The sequence below is a fragment of the Triticum aestivum genome, chromosome 2B (genome assembly GCF_018294505.1).
Source record: "Triticum aestivum cultivar Chinese Spring chromosome 2B, IWGSC CS RefSeq v2.1, whole genome shotgun sequence".
Classification (NCBI taxonomy): domain Eukaryota; kingdom Viridiplantae; phylum Streptophyta; class Magnoliopsida; order Poales; family Poaceae; genus Triticum; species Triticum aestivum.
Window position 1 is genome coordinate 383,902,538 of NC_057798.1, and position 17,759 is coordinate 383,920,296.

Sequence of the window (17,759 nt, forward strand, 5' to 3'; positions counted from 1 at the left end):
TAAAAAATTATAGATACGTTGGAGACGTATCAGCATCCCCAAGTTTAATTCCTGCTCATCCTCGAGTAGGTAAATGATAAAAACAGAATTTTTGATTTGGAATGCTACCTAACATGTCATCACATAATCTTTGTTTGTAGCATGGACATTTGGACTTTTATATGGTTCAAAGCAATAGTCTAGTTTTGACATGAGCATTTCAATACTCAAGCATATCAACAAGCAACCATGTCTTTCAAAATATCGATGCTAAAATAAGTTATCCCTTAGCCTATTATACTCAACACTGATCCTTCATGAAACACACTCAGATATTAGCTACACCCAATGCTCAAGTACGATCATAGTGCCCCTTAGTTGGTGCTTTATAAGAGAAGATGGAGACTCAAATAGAAATAAAAATTGCATAAAGTAAAAGAAAGGCCCTTCACGGAGGGAAGTAGGCATTTGTAGAGGTGCCAGAGCTCAAAGGAAAAATTAGAGATAAAAACATTTTGGGAGACATGCTTTTCTTGTCATCAAGAACGATCGAGTAGTTCCCAATACTTTCAAGGCTAGATATATCATAGGCGGTTCCCAAACAGAAATTAAAGTTTATCCCTTTTCCAACCATACTTTCACTTTCCATGGCTTGCCGTATCCACGGGTGCCTTCCATACCAACACTCTCCAAGAAATTTATTGTTTGACAACATAAAGTAAATTCATTTTTCATTCGGGACTGGGCATCCCTAATACCTTTGCCTTACTCTCGTGCAATGACAAGTGAATAAACACTCATATTGAGAATAACATATCTAGCATGGAAATATATTAGCCGCCCCTACCGTTTCAAGAGCCGTACGAGCGTACAAAAGAGAAATTTATTTTGAAAATTAGAGATGGCACATACAAATTTGCTTAGAATGGCAAAAGAATACCGCATATAGGTAGGTATGGAGGACTCATGTGGCAAAACTGGATGCACAAGTAGTGATTATACTTAGTGCAAAACGAAGGCTAGCAAAAGATTGAGAAGCGACCAACCAAGAAACGAAAATATCATAAGCGAGCATTAAGCATAATTAACACCGAATAATGCACCACAAGTAGGATGTAATTTCATTGCATAACTATTGACTTTCGTGCTTGCATAGGGAATCACAAACCTTAACACCAATATTCTTACTAAAGCACGATTACTCATCAACATGACTGATGACCCACAAGTATAGGGGATCAATGGTAGCTCTTTTCGATAAGTAAGAGTGTCGAACCCAACGAGGAGCAGAAGGAAATGGCAAGTAGTTTTCAGCAAGGTATTGTCTGCAAGTGCTGAAATTGTAAGTAGTGAGTAGTGTGATAGCAAGATAATTTGTAACGAGGAAGTAACGATAATAGTAACAATTATGCAGCAAGGTAGCCCAATCCTTTTGGATCAAAGGACAAGCCAAAACGTTCTCTTATGATAAGCAAAGCATTCCTGATGGTACACGGGAATTTCATCTAGTCACTTTCATCATGTTGGTTTGATTTGTGTTCACTACTTTGATAATTTGATATGTGGGTGGACCGGTGCTTAGGTGTTGTTCTTACTTGAACACACCTCCTACTTAAGATTAACCCTCCCACAAGCATCCGCAACTATGAGAAAAGTTTTAAGAATAAATTGTAACCATGGCATTAAACTCTAGGATCCAATCGGTCCCTTACAGAATAGTGCATAAATTGGGGTTTAAGTTTCTATCACTCTCGCAGCCTGAGGGAGTCCTGGATTAGGGGGTATCCAGACAGCCAGACTATATACATCGTCCGGACTATTGGAGCGTGAAGATACAAGATGCAAGACTCTGTCCCGTGTCCGGATGGGACTCTCCTTTGCGTGGAAGACAAGCTTGACGATCCGGATATTGTATTTCCTTCCTTGTAACCGACTCCGTGTAAACCCTAGCCCTCTCCGGTGTTTATATAAACTAGAGAGGTTGGTCCTTAGAAGGCCGATCACAATTACAATCATAATCATCATAGGCTAGCTCCTAGGGTTTAGCCTCTACGATCTCGTGGTAGATCTACTCTTGTACTACTCATATCATCAATATTAATCAAGCAGGAAGTAGGGTTTTACCTCCATCGAGAGGGCCCGAACCTTGGTAAACATTGTGTCCCTTGCTTCCTGTTACCATCAGCCTAAGACACACAGATCGGGACCCCCTACCCGAGATCCGCCGATTTTGACATCGACATTGGTGCTTTCATTGAGAGTTCTTCTGTGTCGCTGCTGCGAGGCTTGATGGTGCCTTCAATCATCAACGACATGGTCCAGGGCGAGACTTTCCTCCCCTGATAGATCTTCGTGTTCGGCAGCTTCGCACTGCGGGCCAATTCACTTGGCCATCTGGAGCAGATCGACAGCTACGCCCCTGGCCACCAGGCCAGGTTCGGAAACTTGAACTATACACGGCCGATATCCGCGGAGACTTGATCTTCAGCGGAGTCAGGCCTGTGACAGGAGCGCCGGACAGTCATGATGAGCACGGCTTAGACCTGCTATCGGACAATGCTCGGGATATCACCCCTATAGTAGCCTCGGACCTAAATCCGGAGCAGACTGTATGGCCCAAGGACGGGTGGATGGACCCCGCCCCACAGGCCGCACACTCATTGGCGGTAGAGCCGAACACAGGCCTCACTTCTAAGGAAGCCTGTGACTCCAGACCCCCGGACTCGTGTCCGGTCGAAGGTTCCAGTCCGCACGCTCCCGAGCCCGCCGAGCCTGGTTGGGCTCTCGTAATGGAGTTTACCGCTGCGGATATCTTCCAGCACTCGCCCTTTGGCGACGTGCTGAACTCATTAAAGTCTCTCTCTTTGTCAGGACTGTCGGATTTTGGGTTCCGGCAGACCCTTGAGGTTCGAACACAGGGGTGCGCACGGAGATCTCTCCCCTACTAGCTCACGTCTCGAATTCTCGCAAAGAACTAAGCAAGAAAGATGAACACACAAGGGACACGAGATTTATACTGGTTCAGGCCACCATTGTGGTATAATACCCTACTCTAGTGTGTGGTGTGGTGGATTGCCTCAGGGGCTGATAGTGAACAATACAAAGGGAGAACAGCCTCGCGAGGGGCTGTTCTTGAGCTGGTGCGATGAACTGGTTGGGTGAGTTAACTCGCTTCTCTCTCTCTCTCTCTCTCTTGTTGATCCCCAGATGCCTCTACCCTGTGGGTGGCTAGTCCTATTTATAGGCGGAGGCCCTGGGCCTCTTCCCAAATAATGAGTGGGAAGGGCGCCAACAATTGGCCATTTTGAAGGGGAACTAAGGGAGTTCCGGACTAGGGGGTGTCCGGATAGCCGAACTATCATCATTGGCCGGACTCCTAGACTATGAAGATACAAGATTGAAGACTTCGTCCCGTGTCCGAATGGGACTTTCCTTGGCGTGGAAGGCAAGCTTGGCGATACAGATATGTAGATTTCCTACCATTGTAACCGACTCTGTGTAACCCTAGCCCTCTCCGGTGTCTATATAAACCGGATGGCTTTAGTCCTTAGGACGAACAACAATCATACCATAGGCTAGCTTCTAGGGTTTAGCCTCCTTGATCTCGTGGTAGATCCACTCTTGTAACACACATCATCAATATTAATCAAGCAGGACGTAGGGTTTTACCTCCATCAAGAGGGTCCGAACCTGGGTAAAACATCCTGTCCCTTGTCTCCTGTTACCATCCGCCTAGACGCACAGTTCGGGACCCCCTACCCGAGATCCGCCGGTTTTTACACCGACATTGTTGCTTTCATTGAGAGTTCCTCTGTGTCGTCATCGATAGGCTCGATGGCTTCTTCGACCATCATCAACGACGCAGTCCAGGGTGAGACCTTTCTCCCCGGACAGATCTTCGTATTCGGCGGCTTCGCACTGCGGGCCAATTCGCTTGGCCATCTGGAGCAGATCGAAAGCTACGCCCCTGGCCGTCAGGTCAGGTTTGGAAGTTTGAACTTCACGGCTGACATCCGCGGGGACTTGATCCTCGATGGATTCGAGCCACAGCCGAGCGTGCCGCACTGTCACGGCGAGCATGATTTAGCTCTACAGCCAGACAGTACCCTGGAGGCCGCACTCGAACTCGCTCCGATCTTCAATTCGGAGCCGGCTGCACAGATCAAGGACGGATGGTTAGACACCGCCTCGGGGGCTGCAACCTCTACGACGATAGAGCCGAACACTGACCTTGTCCCTCATAAAGCTCGTGACTCCGAGGTACCGGACTCCTTGCCGGACTCCGAATCTCCCGCGCCCCCTCCGATCGAATCCGATCGGGCGCCGATCATGGAGTTCACCGCAGTGGACATCTTTCAACTCTCACCTTTCGGCGACATCTTGAGTTCGCTAAGGTATCTCTCGTTATCAGGAGAGCCCTGGACGGATTGCGGTCAGGACGGTTGGGATGCAGACGACGAAGAAATTCAAAGCCCACCCACCACCCACTTGGTAGCCGCTGTCGACGATCTAACCGACATGCTAAACTATGACTCCAAAGACATCGACGGTATGGACGACGATGCCGGAGACGACCAAGAACCAGCACCTAAAGGGCACGGGAAAGCCACCCCAACTCATGACGTATACATGGTGGATACACCAAAAGGAAGCGATAATGAGGAAAAACGGGACGTGGCGAAGGACAACTCCCCCAACAAACAACCAAAGCGGCGACGCAAGCGCCGCCCGAAGACCGGCATCGATAAAAACGGCACCCATACGGACCCGGCCCTAGAGCAGGGCGAAGCAGTGGACGACGCACATGTCAACAAGCAGCCAACCGGACATGAACTGGACAAGCAACCCATCCCCGGCGAAGATGATCTCACATCACCAGAGCATATGAATCTTCATAGAAGGCTCGTCGCCACTGCAAGAAGTTTGAAGAAGCAAAAGCGGAAGCTCAAAACAGCGGAGGACGCACTCAGAATGAGATGGAGCAAAGTACTCAACAGCGCAGATAAACATGGCGCTAGTCACCAGACAAAGAGCTACCCGAAGCGCAAGCTGTTGCCCGAATTTGACGAGGAGGCCTTAGAGCCCCCGCAGTCAAAAAAGAAAGAAGCCGCCTGGCCGGATAGACGACCAGATGACAGGCCAAGAGCAACAAGGGGCGCCACACACAAGCCGGCACACGATCAACATAAAGATCCTCGGAAAAGGGACGACCCAGTTAGATCTATTTATGGGCCAAAAAAGAAGACTCCAGGAAGCAACATAACCCGCCGAGCATTCAAAGACAACGGCACACCCAAATACAGGGGCGCCGCACACCCACTATGTTTCACCGATGAGGTACTGGATCATGGATTTCCAGCGGGATTCAAACCCGTAAACATAGAAGCATATGACGGAACAACAGACCCCGGAGTCTGGATTGAGGATTACATCCTACACATACATATGGCCAGAGGAGACGATCTCCATGCCATAAAATACCTACCCCTCAAGCTCAAAGGGCCAGCTCGGCATTGGCTTAAAAGCCTCCCAGAAAATACCATTGGAAGTTGGGAAGAGCTTGAGGATGCGTTTCGAGCAAACTTTCAGGGGACCTATGTTCGCCCTCCGGATGCAGACGATTTAAGTCACATAACTCAACAGCCCGGAGAGTCAGCACGCAAATTCTGGAACAGGTTCCTCACTAAAAAGAACCAAATAGTAGACTGTCCGGACGCTGAAGCCTTAGCAGCCTTTAAACACAACGTCCGAGACGAATGGCTTGCCAGACACCTCGGCCAGGAAAAACCAAGAACAATGGCCGCACTAACAAGCCTCATGACCCGCTTTTGCGCGGGGGAAGACAGCTGGCGGGCTAGATGCAGCACCAGCGACCCGACTACATCCGAAGTTAGGGATGGAAATGGGAAATCACGACGCAGAAAAGATCAGCGCCGGAATAAGGAAAATGGCCCGAATAGTACGGCGGTCAACGCCGGATTCAAAATCTCGGCCGAACAACAAAACACTGCCCCTCAAGGACAACAGTGACGAGCTATCCAACCTAAACAAGATTCTGGATAGACTATGTCAAATACATGGCACCTCCGGGAAGCCTGCAAACCATACCCATAGAGATTGTTGGGTCTTCAAACAGTCCGGCCGACTTAATGCCAAACACAAGGGGCTCGACACACCAAGCGAAAGTTACGAAACCCAAAAGCAGCAATCCGGAAAACAGAAGACTTTCCCACTAGAAGTCAAAACAGTGAACTCACTTCATGTGATAACACGAAAAGACAGCGCGGCACCTGCTATACCACGACACCGCCCGCAGAATGGGGATAGACCCTACCAAAATTCACCGTAGCAGCACTTTCTTCAAAGGAGTGACGCCAGGCCTTTAAGCCAATTATACAGGCTCGGTACCACCAGAGGTTGTGTTTGGCTCATCCGACAACCTCCGTCGCGAAAAGCTCACTCTACATCGCCCCATTCAAACAGTGGCCCTTAAGCACTATTAGGGCGCGCAGCTATCACCAGCCCTAATGCAATACCACATTACGCGTTTTTTACGCTTAAGAATGCCCGCTCAACGTGGCATGATTTCATTAAAAAAGTAACTCCGCATGTTCCTTGACCACGGAGAACGTGAGACTGCTTCAACAGCCACACACTAATAAGACCTTGCAGGTCAAAGCCCCTAACAACAGGTCATTCGGACCTCGGACATGGTTAGGCGAGTCCGGCGTAACTAAACAAGGGGCTTCCCAGCCGCTTACCCCCTTCATAAGGGGCCGCGTGTATAAATGATGAGAGCCAATAAAGCTCAACTTTCCTCATTTTATTCAATTTTAATACAACTTCTGCACGATATTTCTTGGAAACTAAGTCCTTCTCTTTTTCAGATGAAGCACGTGCTATACCCGTCCAGGATACAACACAATGGAGACACAGGCGCAGACGTGCAGCAGGGACCCGTTGCAAGGATTGTTTTCAGATTAAGACCCTGCGTAAACCTTTCTTACTATCTCTTGTTGATACACATCCCCCGGTTCCCCACCATAGCCAAGGAGGAGGCTGGCGTTTTGGCATCGGCCGCGTCAGAAGTTCCCGCCTGTACCTGGACACAAGGGGCTTAGGGCATTGTTTTGCCCGGTATCATAAAGACCGAACACCTCAGGGAGTGTTCGGCGTCTCGAGTTAGGCCTTATATGCATCAGCTCCGAATCATGTCTTTGGTCAAATGTTGGGTTTGCTCGGCTCCTGTGTTTTGCTGCCTTACATTCCACATCATCGACTAACGCGGCACCAGGAGAACTACTGTGATTGTGCCCCGGTTCGGCCGGGCGAGCACCTCAGTAGAGAAAGCCGAAAACGGACTGTCATGATATAGCGAGAGGCTGGTCAACCACTCGATCGACCATTGGAATGTTTAGAATTCCTCCGCTTTGACGAAGGACCGCTTCCGGTCAGGCACATACGCGCCCCGAGTTCGGGAAGAGCGGTGCCACCAGGGGCTATATAGTAGCCCCACATTCGAGCTCCTATGGCTAAGTGAAAGTGATAAAGCATTATAGTCCGGTTGCCTAGTTTGCTACGCCATCACCTCCTTAGAAGGACCAAGATGTTGGATTAAGTGTGAAAAGGCGCTTTTCTTTTTGCAAACACCCCCGCACCATGTGCGTGGGGGCTGAAGCCAAAGACTGCCATCTTTCAGATTATACATACATATACGGCCGCACAGGAGATAGTTCAATACTTGAACACACAAGTATAAAAATTCATTGCATTATAAATATACTATCAGAAATCATACATGTCATTCAAACATAACATCTTTCGAGCACTGCGACTCTATTATACGAGCGCCCTGCAGGACTTCCTCAAAATAGTGCTCGGTGGGGAATCGGCTTTTGTCCGAACCCCGGGAAGCAACAGCGGTGGCATCCATCTCCGCCCAGTATGTCTTACCACAGGCGAGAGCCATGCGTGCGCCTTCTATGCATGCCGACCGCTTCATCGCCCCAATATGCGGCACCGCCCCAAGGAATTGCTGCAACAAGCCAAAATAACTCTTCGGCTTGGGCCTTTTCGTCCACAGATGAGCGACCACATCCGTCATGGCTAGTCCGGACAATCTATTCAGCTCAGCCCACTCAACCAGCCGATCACTCAACGGAAGTGGACGCTCCGGACTATCGAATTCAGACCAGAAAAGCTCTTCCATTTCATGATCCTCCTGGCTTCGAAAGTGCACGACTGCGTCCGCCGCACTCGCCGACAAGACCAGATAAGGATCCTCCGCACCGTACAATCGGCCCAGCTGAGCATACTTCGGATCCGTGAACTTCCTATGCAGCATAAAGGGCTTTCCAGCCACAATGTCTTCGACCTGACGCAGTTCCTCCTTCATAGCCCGCATCGCACTACGTGCATCCTTGGCTTCGGCGTCGGCCTTCTTCAGGTCCTCTTGCTCCGCTCGGTGTTCTCCTTCAAGAACCTCCAGGCGGTCGGTAGCAACTTTTAATTTCGTGGCCATTCCGGCCATCTCCTCCCTGCTTCGGCAGTGAGCAGCCTTCTCGGCTTTTAGCTCTTCCGCTGCCTTCGAGGCAGCTGCCTCGCTTTTTTTGGCTTGCTCCTTGGCCCGAGCAAGTTCTGCTCGAAGGCCTCCCACAGCTGCAGCACTATCTGCATCAGGCATACAAATCGTAAGGAATAGGCGTCAGCTCCCTTACTAGGCGACTGCAGAGCAACCACATACCTTGTGACTCATCGAGTCGTTTATTGACCAGCGAGATGTCCGCATCCGCAACGTCAAGTTGCCTCTTCAGCTCGGCAAATCCTTCAGTCCGGCTGGCCAACGAACGTTCCGCCACCTGCATAGGAAAGGCGACAATCTATAACTGAGATTATGATCCTCGGCACGCTGCCACTTTCGACAGCATACCAAGTCTCAGGGGCTACTATCTATACAGGGCGCACTTCATGTGCAAAACTGTCAAAGGGTATGTCATTTTTTGCGTACCTCAAATCCCGTCAGCAAACTTCCGACGGCCTCACACAACCTGCTTTCGGCGGACGAGATCCTTTCAATCACCATACCCATTAATGTGCGGTGATCTTCTGAGATGGACGCCCTCTTAAGCAAATCCTGCAGCTCCACCGGCCGTACTCCAATGGGTGCCGAACTCTCTAGCCCTGCCGGGCTCGGGGAGACCCTCCACGACGACACCTCAGGGTTGTCCGCCCCGCGCGATGGGGCGGAAGAGGGAGGCGTTTCGCTCTCCATCATCTCCGGACGAAGGTCTCCCGAATATGAGCTGTGCTGAGATGGGCTGAGGTTCGAACTACAAGGTGAAAACTTCGGTTACCCTTAGAAATTAAACAGGGATGTCCACTATTATAAAATTCCCCCTTTAATTTACGGCTCACTAGAGGGCTGATTCCTCCGAGGAGACAGTTCGGCCGGGGCTCTTCCCGGCCCGGGACCTTTCGGTGCAGATTTCTTTCCCCGCTTTGAGGCCTTGGCCTCCGGGTCTTCGGAAGCGGTCCTCTTCTCCCCCTGGAAGGAGGGACTCTCGATTCCTCCCTTACTGAAAGCCTCCGTGGCGGAGGTGGTATGTTCCCTGTGCCCTTCTTCGCCCTCCTCCGAAGGTGCAACCTCTAACATTTTGATTAGCGCGGGATCCTGCATGGTCTCAGGGAGGGGGCCGGACACCGTATCAGTTTTTCTTGCGCTATCCACTCCTGTCCAAAGGATAGCTGGTTAAAAGGCAAACCCATAGTAAATGAATGGACGATTTGTCCGGACACAGGGCTACTTACTTGAGTATCCGGGCGATTGCAGCTTAGGCCAGCATCCTCGGTCAATTCCGGACGCATCTCTTGCGATCCGAAGAACAGTTCGTACATCTCCGCGGGTGTCAAACCCATGAAGTGTTGAAGAGCTCGTGGCCCCTCCGGATTAAATTCCCACAGGCGGAGGGGGCGACATTTGCAGGGCAGTAGGCGCCGGATCAACATAACCTGTACCACTACGGCCAGATTGATCTCCCTTTCTTGGAGGCCTCGAATCCGGTCCTGCAACAGGGGAACGTCCTTGGACGGCCCCCAATCACGCCCCTTGTTGACCCATGAAGTCAGCCACTGTGGAGGGCCCGAGCGGAAGACGCGTGGTAGCCTCTGCCTGCTACCCCTGGGAGCGGTGATATAGAACCACTCCTGTTGCCACAAGCCGAGCTCCTCCTGAAAAGAGCCCTCGGGCCATGGAGCATCGGCCCTCTTGCTTATAACCGCCCCGCCGCACTCTGCCTGATGCCCCTCAATCATCTTCGGCTCCACGTCGAAGGTTTTGAGCCACAAGCCGAAGTGAGGGGTAGTGCAGAGGAAGGCTTCGCAGACGATAATGAATGATGAGATGTGGAGGATAGACTCCGAAGCCAAGTCATGGAATTCCAGCCCATAGTAAAACATGAGCCCCCTCACGAAGGGATCCGTCGGGAAGCCTAAACCCCGACGGAGGTGAGACATGAACACGACGCTCTCACCAAGCTCGGGAGTGGGAATAACTTGCCCTCGGGCAGGCAGCCTATGCGAAATCTCGTAGGTTAAGTACCTGGCGTCTCTTAGCTTTAGCATGTCCTCTTCCATAACGGAGGAGGGCATCCACCGGCCTCGTAGGTCGGGGCCGGACATTGTCGAAGATCAAAGGTACCCAAATATGGAGCCCTGGGTGTTGGAACTCGGGGCGAGGGGCGGATTCGATAGAGGATTGAAGAAAAAGAACGGGCCTTGGTCTCATTATAAAGAGGGAGAATACCAAGAGCCGTCCGCGTGACCGTTTGGAACCCGCCTTCGATGGAGGGGGCGTGGCAACGGGCGTGGTTGGGTTACCCACGTCCGTATTGATGGGAATCCCGGAATAAGGGGAACACGATCTCTACTTCGACAAGACGTGCCAAGGAAACCACCTCGCTAAACGCGCGGAGGTGGAACAATAAAAACAATTCGAGTAAAGGCTTGGTAATGGTGTGACGTCACGCCACAAAATACGTCAGCAGATTGAACTTGTGTAATATTATTCTCTCTACGGTGGTATGTGGAATTTATTTTGCAGAGCCGGACACTATCCTGGTGTTCACAATCTTCTATAAGTTATTCGGAGGAAGAACCCGCCTTGCAATGCCGAAGACAATATGCGCGCCGGACTCGTCGTCATTGAAGCCTGGTTCAGGGGCTACTGAGGGAGTTCCGGACTAGGGGGTGTCCGGATAGCCGAACTATCATCATCGGCCGGACTCCCAGACTATGAAGATACAAGATTGAAAACTTTGTCCCGTGTCCGGATGGGACTTTCCTTGGCGTGGAAGGCAAGCTTGGCGATACGGATATGTAGATTTCCTACCGTTGTACCGACTCTGTGTAACCCTAGCCCTCTCCGGTGTCTATATAAACCGGATGGCTTTAGTCCTTAGGACGAACAACAATCATACCATAGGCTAGCTTCTAGGGTTTAGCCTCCTTGATCTCGTGGTGGATCCACTCTTGTAACACACATCATCAATACTAATCAAGCAGGACGTAGGGTTTTACCTCCATCAAGAGGTCCCGAACCTGGGTAAAACATCGTGTCCCTTGTCTCCTATTACCATCCGCCTAGACGCACAGTTCGGGACCCCCTACCCGAGATCCACCGGTTTTGACACCGACAGGAACATCTGGTACACTTATCCTGACTAAAGTTGGTCTTCGGCTGCCAAAGGTCCTGACGGTGACGCCGCCCTAGGCTCCACGATGACCTCCATCCTACCATTCTGCTGGTCTTGGTCTTGTTGCACCGAAATGGTAACCTTTGCCGGATGCCTTGGTCTGTGCTTGCTCCCTTAGCACCGAAAGGGAAACAAGGACACCGTGCAGGCTGGCGCCCGCCTGGCACCCGCCTGGCCTCCGATCGTCATGGCTTGCGTCATGGGCCCCTCGGGAGGTGCCCTGCCTTGATCTCTCCGCCTCCTCACGAGCCTTCCTGCGGAGGCTCCTCCTGAGGAAGCTCCCTGTCGTCCGCCCCGCGAGGCTTGGCCCCTCGCGAGGGTCTTCTGCTTGAGTTGATGGAGCTGGGCTGCATTGGGCCCCCACTTGAGCCACGCCGCAGGCTGCAGGCAGGCAAGTCCGGGGACCCCCATTCCCAGAACGCCGACAGTAGCCCCCGGGCCCAAGGCGCGCCTAGACTTGGCTTAGCAGAGAAGCGAAGGGGCAAGTGCGAAGCGCTGCGGGCCCCAACAGCCTGCGGCCTTGGGCACCGCGTGGAGGTTGATTGGACATGGGCGTCTCCGCTTCCCACAACGCCTCGGCATCCGCACGACTTGATGAGTCCCTGCATGCAAAAACGGGTCATGATTACCTGCGATCGTGGAGGCCGACGGTTGGCCTCCTCCGGTTATAACTATAGAACGGCATGAGCCATTCCAGTTCATCTCCTCTGCTACCCCTCCTCTTCTCCGCTCCGACTGCTCGCTATCTCCATGGCTCCACCGAAGAGGATCTCAGCTGCGGAGAAGGGGAAGGCTCGCAAGGAAGGGCCTGACTCTCCTCCGACCAAGCACGGTCGGGGCCGGCCCGACAAGCACCCTGCGTCCCCCGTGGTGGCTGCCCGCGGTCGCAGGGGCAGCTCCCTGTGTGGCGACGAGCGCCTGGTCGTCGATGGGAGGCACGCCGTGGCTGCGCGACCCCCCAGACCATGCTTCCACTCGGCGGAAGTGCTGCCAGAGTTTGTTGTGTGGTCGGCGGACCCGACTAGCACTTGGCTCTAGCTTCCTCGCTTCTTCATAGGTGAGCTTCCGACCAGCGCTCCGGGCGGCCTCTGGCTTCAGGCGGACGGCTGCTACAGCAGGGCCTCCTGGGCTTCGCTGGAGGTTTCCACCGCCGGGGGTTTGGCCCTGACCTGCGGCTTGCAAACTTTTGCTCGCGCGCGTGGCCTGAGCCGGCGGTGCACCTTGCACTTCAGGTTCGACGGCGACGCCACCCTCTACGTGAGGGTGTTCGGGGAAGACGGTCGCCGTGCTGGGTGCTGCCCGAAGACGATGACTGTGGCAGGGCGCCCAGCCTCGGCGTTGATCGGGATGAAGATGGCGGCAGGCGCGTGGGTTACAGCGCCCGGGGCTCGCCAAGCTTCGGCGACTCTCCTTCAGGTAGCAGCTCCTCTAGCGGGGGTCGCGACCAGCCCCCACATCATCGCTCCCGCATGGGGGAAGGTAGCGGGCTGGTCCACCGTCGCGCCCCGGTGAAGCGAGAAGAGAGAATCTGACCGAGCTCCACAGGCAGTACGAGCCCTCGTCGTGGCTGGTGCCGAGCTAGTCATGCCTGTTTTGCCTTTCTTGTTTTCCTGCAAAGAGAGGAAGTAGTGTAGGGCCCTGCGGGGGCATGTTGAACTGTCATTGCTAATTATCGTGTTGTTTCCGCTATTTCTGTGCTACGTTTCCGTGCCGTGTACCCGTGTGCGGGAGTTACTTAACCCGTGGAGGCTTGTAGCGGTCTTTGCCTCCCGAGGTCGAGGCCTTGCCGTGCACTTTATGTCCTGCAAGGATTAGTCAAGAGGGGTGGCTTTTGGTTCGGTTGCAGGAGCGATCGACCCAGGTCCCGTGCTCGCGTCGCGATGCCCGTGGGGAAAGGACTAGGAGTGGTGCTCCCTCAGCGGACCTCGATAAGAGAGCTTTAGGCGACCGGTGCAGAAAACACTCGTGAGGGCACCCGCGTACCTCCCTCGTGAGACTTGCACGAGGGAAAACCAAAGAAGGTGAGCAAAAAGGTGAAAGAGGGGCTCGAGCCAGAGGGAGGGATAGCTTCGATAAAACTTCAAATAGGAAAGAACAAGCCAACTGCAGAAAGCACATGAAAAGGCCATGTCCGGCACCTAATCTAGTCTTCGACGTCTTCTCACCAGCGCGGAGCTAGGTGCTGCCACTGGGCATGGGCGGGAGCCCCCGAGGCCCAAGGGCGGCACTCCAGAGACTCCGGGGCGTGTACATCCCCACTCATTATTACGTGAGAGTGTCATCGGCGGCGAGCTTCACAGGCATTGGCCTTCTTCACAGGCACCGGGCCTTTCCCAAAATGCGGTAGCTTCACAGGCGTTGGCCTTCTTCACAGGCATCGGACCTTCTCCAAAATGCGGTAGCTTCACAGGCACCGGGCCTTCTCCAAAATGCGGTAGCTTCACACGCGTTGGCCTTCTTCACAGGCACCGGGCCTTTTCCGCAGGCACTGGGCCTCGCTCAAGGGTAGAATCTCCGGAGATGTTGGATGTTCCACGCGTTCTGGATGGGTACTCCCTCCTGGGTGTCCAAGCGCGCGGAGCCGGGCCTGGAAACATGAACAACCGTGAACGGCCCTCCCACATGGGAGAGAGCTTGTGCAGCCCTTCCCTGGAGAGGACCCGCCTGAGAACGAGGTCCCCTACCTCAAGAGTCCTGGGGCGGATGTTGCGGTAGTGGTACCGCCGCAGCGCCTGTTGATACCTTGCCGCTCGCAGTGCGGCCTCTCGACGGTGTTCCTCCCCCAGCACGAGGTCCATCCCCCGCATGGTGTCCTGCTGCGCCTCGTCGAACGCTAGGACCTGTGCGGAACGACGCCTGACCTCGTGAGGGAGGACTGCCTCAGCTCCGTAGACGAGGAAGAATGGAGTCTCGCCGGTTGGTTTGGCCGTGGTCATGCGGATAGACCATAGCACGGACTAGATCTCGTCGTACCAGCCCCTGCTGTAGGCCTCCAACTTCTTCTTGAAGGTCCTGGTTTTGGGGCCCTTCAGGACCTCTGCGTTGGCTCGCTCGGCCTGGCCGTTGCTCCGGGGGTGCGCTACCGAAGCATAGCATATCTGCATTCCAAGGTTAGCACTGTATGTTTTGAAGAGGTTACTGGTGAACTGTGAACCGTTATCGGTGATGATGCGGTTATGCACCCCGAATCGGCTCACGAGGCCCTTGATGAACTTGACCGCGGAGCCTGCGGGGATGGTGCGGACAGCTTCCACCTCAGCCCACTTGGTGAACTTGTCCACGGCGACGTAGAGGTAGCGATAGCCCCCTGGCGCCCGAGGGAACGGGCGCAGGATATCCAGCCCCCAGACTGCGAATGGCCATGAGAGGGGTATAGTCTACAGACCTCCCGCCGGCTGATGGATCTGCTTGACATGGAATTGGCAGGCCTCACAAGCCTTCACCAGCTCCACGGCGTCATTAAGTGCCGTGCGCCAATAGAACCCGTTGCAGAACACCTTGCCAACGAGGGTCCATGATGATGAGTGATGCCCACAGTCTCCACCATGTATGTCTGCCAGCAGCTCCTTCCCTTGCTCTCTGGAAATGCAACGTAGGGACACATCATTTGGTCGCCTCCGGTAGAGCTCTCCATCCTTGATGCAGTAGGCCGCGGCCTACCGTGCCACATGCTCCGCTTCCTCCTCCTTCTCCGGCAAGGTCCCTTGTGTCAGGTAGTTCCTGAGCTCTGCGATCCAGCATCCTTCCTGAGGCTCCAACGCCAGGAGCAGGCGTGCTCCTGAGGCCGGGCCGCAGACCGGGGCTCCCGAGGCAGGTGGCTGGGGGAGCTCTTCCCGAGGCTGCGCCATGCTTGATAGTGATAGTGTTGCCGAGGGCTTGAAGAGTCACTCCTCGAAGACGCCTAGCTCGTGAGGTAGCCGCCTGGATGCCCTCTTGGCAATGTCATCAGCCTCTTGATTGGTGCCGCGAGGCACATGCTGCAACTCTAGTCCCCAGAACTGCTTCTCCATCCTGCGGACCTCCGCGAGGTAGGCTTCCATGCCCCTGTGGGATACGAGGAAACCCAGGAGCTTGCCCGAGGGGACTCCAAACAGACACTTCTCCGGGTTGAGCCGCAGGTCCACCTCATTGAGGCTCGTGAAGGTTTCCTCCAAGTCCTGTATCAGGGTTTTTGCCTCCCGAGACTTCACCACAATGTCATCGATGTAAGCCTCAGCATTCCTCCCAAGCTGCCGTCCCAAGGTGATGTGCATCAGCCGCTGAAAGGTCGCACCTGCGTTGCGCAGCCCAAATGGCATGCATGTATAGCAATACACTCCACACGGGGTCAGGAAAGCCGTTTTTTCCACGTCTTCTACTGCCATCTTGATCTGGTGATAGCCCGAGAAGGCATCCAGGAAGCATAATAGGTCACACTCAGCGGTGGAGTCGACGATCTGGTCGATGCAAGGAAGCGGGAATGGATCCTGCGGGCAGGCCTTGTTGAGGTTGGTGAAGTCGACACACATGCGTTCCTTTCCTCCCTTCTTCGGCACGACAACCGGGTTAGCCAACCAATCTGGGTAGCGGACCTTGCAAATAACCCCTGCCGCCTCTAGCTTGCGGGTCTCTTGGACGATGAAAGGTTGCTTCTCAGTGGACTGCCGCCTCGCTTTCTGCTTCACGGGGCACACGTTGGGGCACACGTTGAGGTGATGCTCAATTACACCCCTCGGGACCCCTGCTAGCTGATCAGGTTCCCATGCGAACACCTTCTTGTTCGCGCCAGGAACTTCACCAAGGCCTCCTCCTGCTTGGGTTCGAGGTTGGCGCCTATGGTGAAGGTGGCATTAGTGGACCCGTCCTCATCGACCAGTACCTGCTTGGTTTCCGCCTTGTCTTGGGTGAATAGCTGCTTCTTCTTGGTCGGAGCTGGCGGGCTGTGCCGCCGCGGCTGTCTTGAAGGCAAGCTTGAGTGCCTGCAGTGCATCTCTTGTGTCTCCTGACACGGTGAGGACGCCGCTGCTTCCGGGCATCTTCATGAGGTTGTACGCCGGGTGAGTTGCTGCCATGTACCGGGCCCAGGCCAGGTAGCCGAGGATGGCATTGTAGGGGAGGCCAATGGGGGCGATGTCGATGTCGATCAGCTCTGTGCGGAAGTTCTCGTAGGTGCCGAAGGTCACCGGGAGGCGGATTTGCCCTAAGGAGTCGGTGGAACCGGCCCCGATGCGTGAGAAGGGCTTGTTGGGCTGAAGTCGCTCCGGTGGCACGTGGAGGAGTCTAAAGGCCTCCGCTGAGAGCATGTTAAGGCCAGCTCCGCCGTCGATGAGGGTCCTGGTGACGGCCACTTGGCAGATGGTGGGGGTGCATAGCATCGGGAGCGCACCCGAACCGGCGGGGTTGGAGGGGTGATCGTCCGAGTTGAAGGTCAGATCAGCCTCGGGTGCCACCCAACCTGGGGGAGCTTCTCGGCGCTGGGAGGCGACACCGATCTTGCAGGTGAATGGCTTGACGTGGCGACTTGCGGGCGTCGCCTGCGAGCCGCCTAGGAGAGCCACGACGACCGGGGGTGCTGGCGCGGCATGACGGGCGAGGAAGAGGTCGCGCAGCTCCCCCCAGGAGGTCACCAAAGCCGTCGGTAGGTGGAGCAGCCACATGCGCGGAATGTCGGTGAGGGCCATGGGAAACTAGTTGGCCATCACCCTGTCGTCGCCCCCAGCCTTGAGGACAGCCTCCTCGTACGCCAGCAGGAAGACCAGCGGGTCCGCCGCGCCGTTGTAGTGCGGCGGCATCTCGGGCTTGAACTTGGGCGGCCACTGCACCTGTCGCAAAGCGGGGGCCACGGCTCGGAGCCCCCTGGCCCCAGCACCGGCATCAGTTGTTGGAGCGGGCGGCGCGTCCGTGGGGGCGCGACGGGCGCGAGACGACGAACCGGCTGGAGTGAGCGACGGGGTGGCAGTGCGGCCATCGCGCCGCACCGAAGGATGCAGGGATGAGGCCTGCTGCTTGTTCCCCGCCGGGCCGGTGGCGGCATTGGCGGCAGGTGACGGA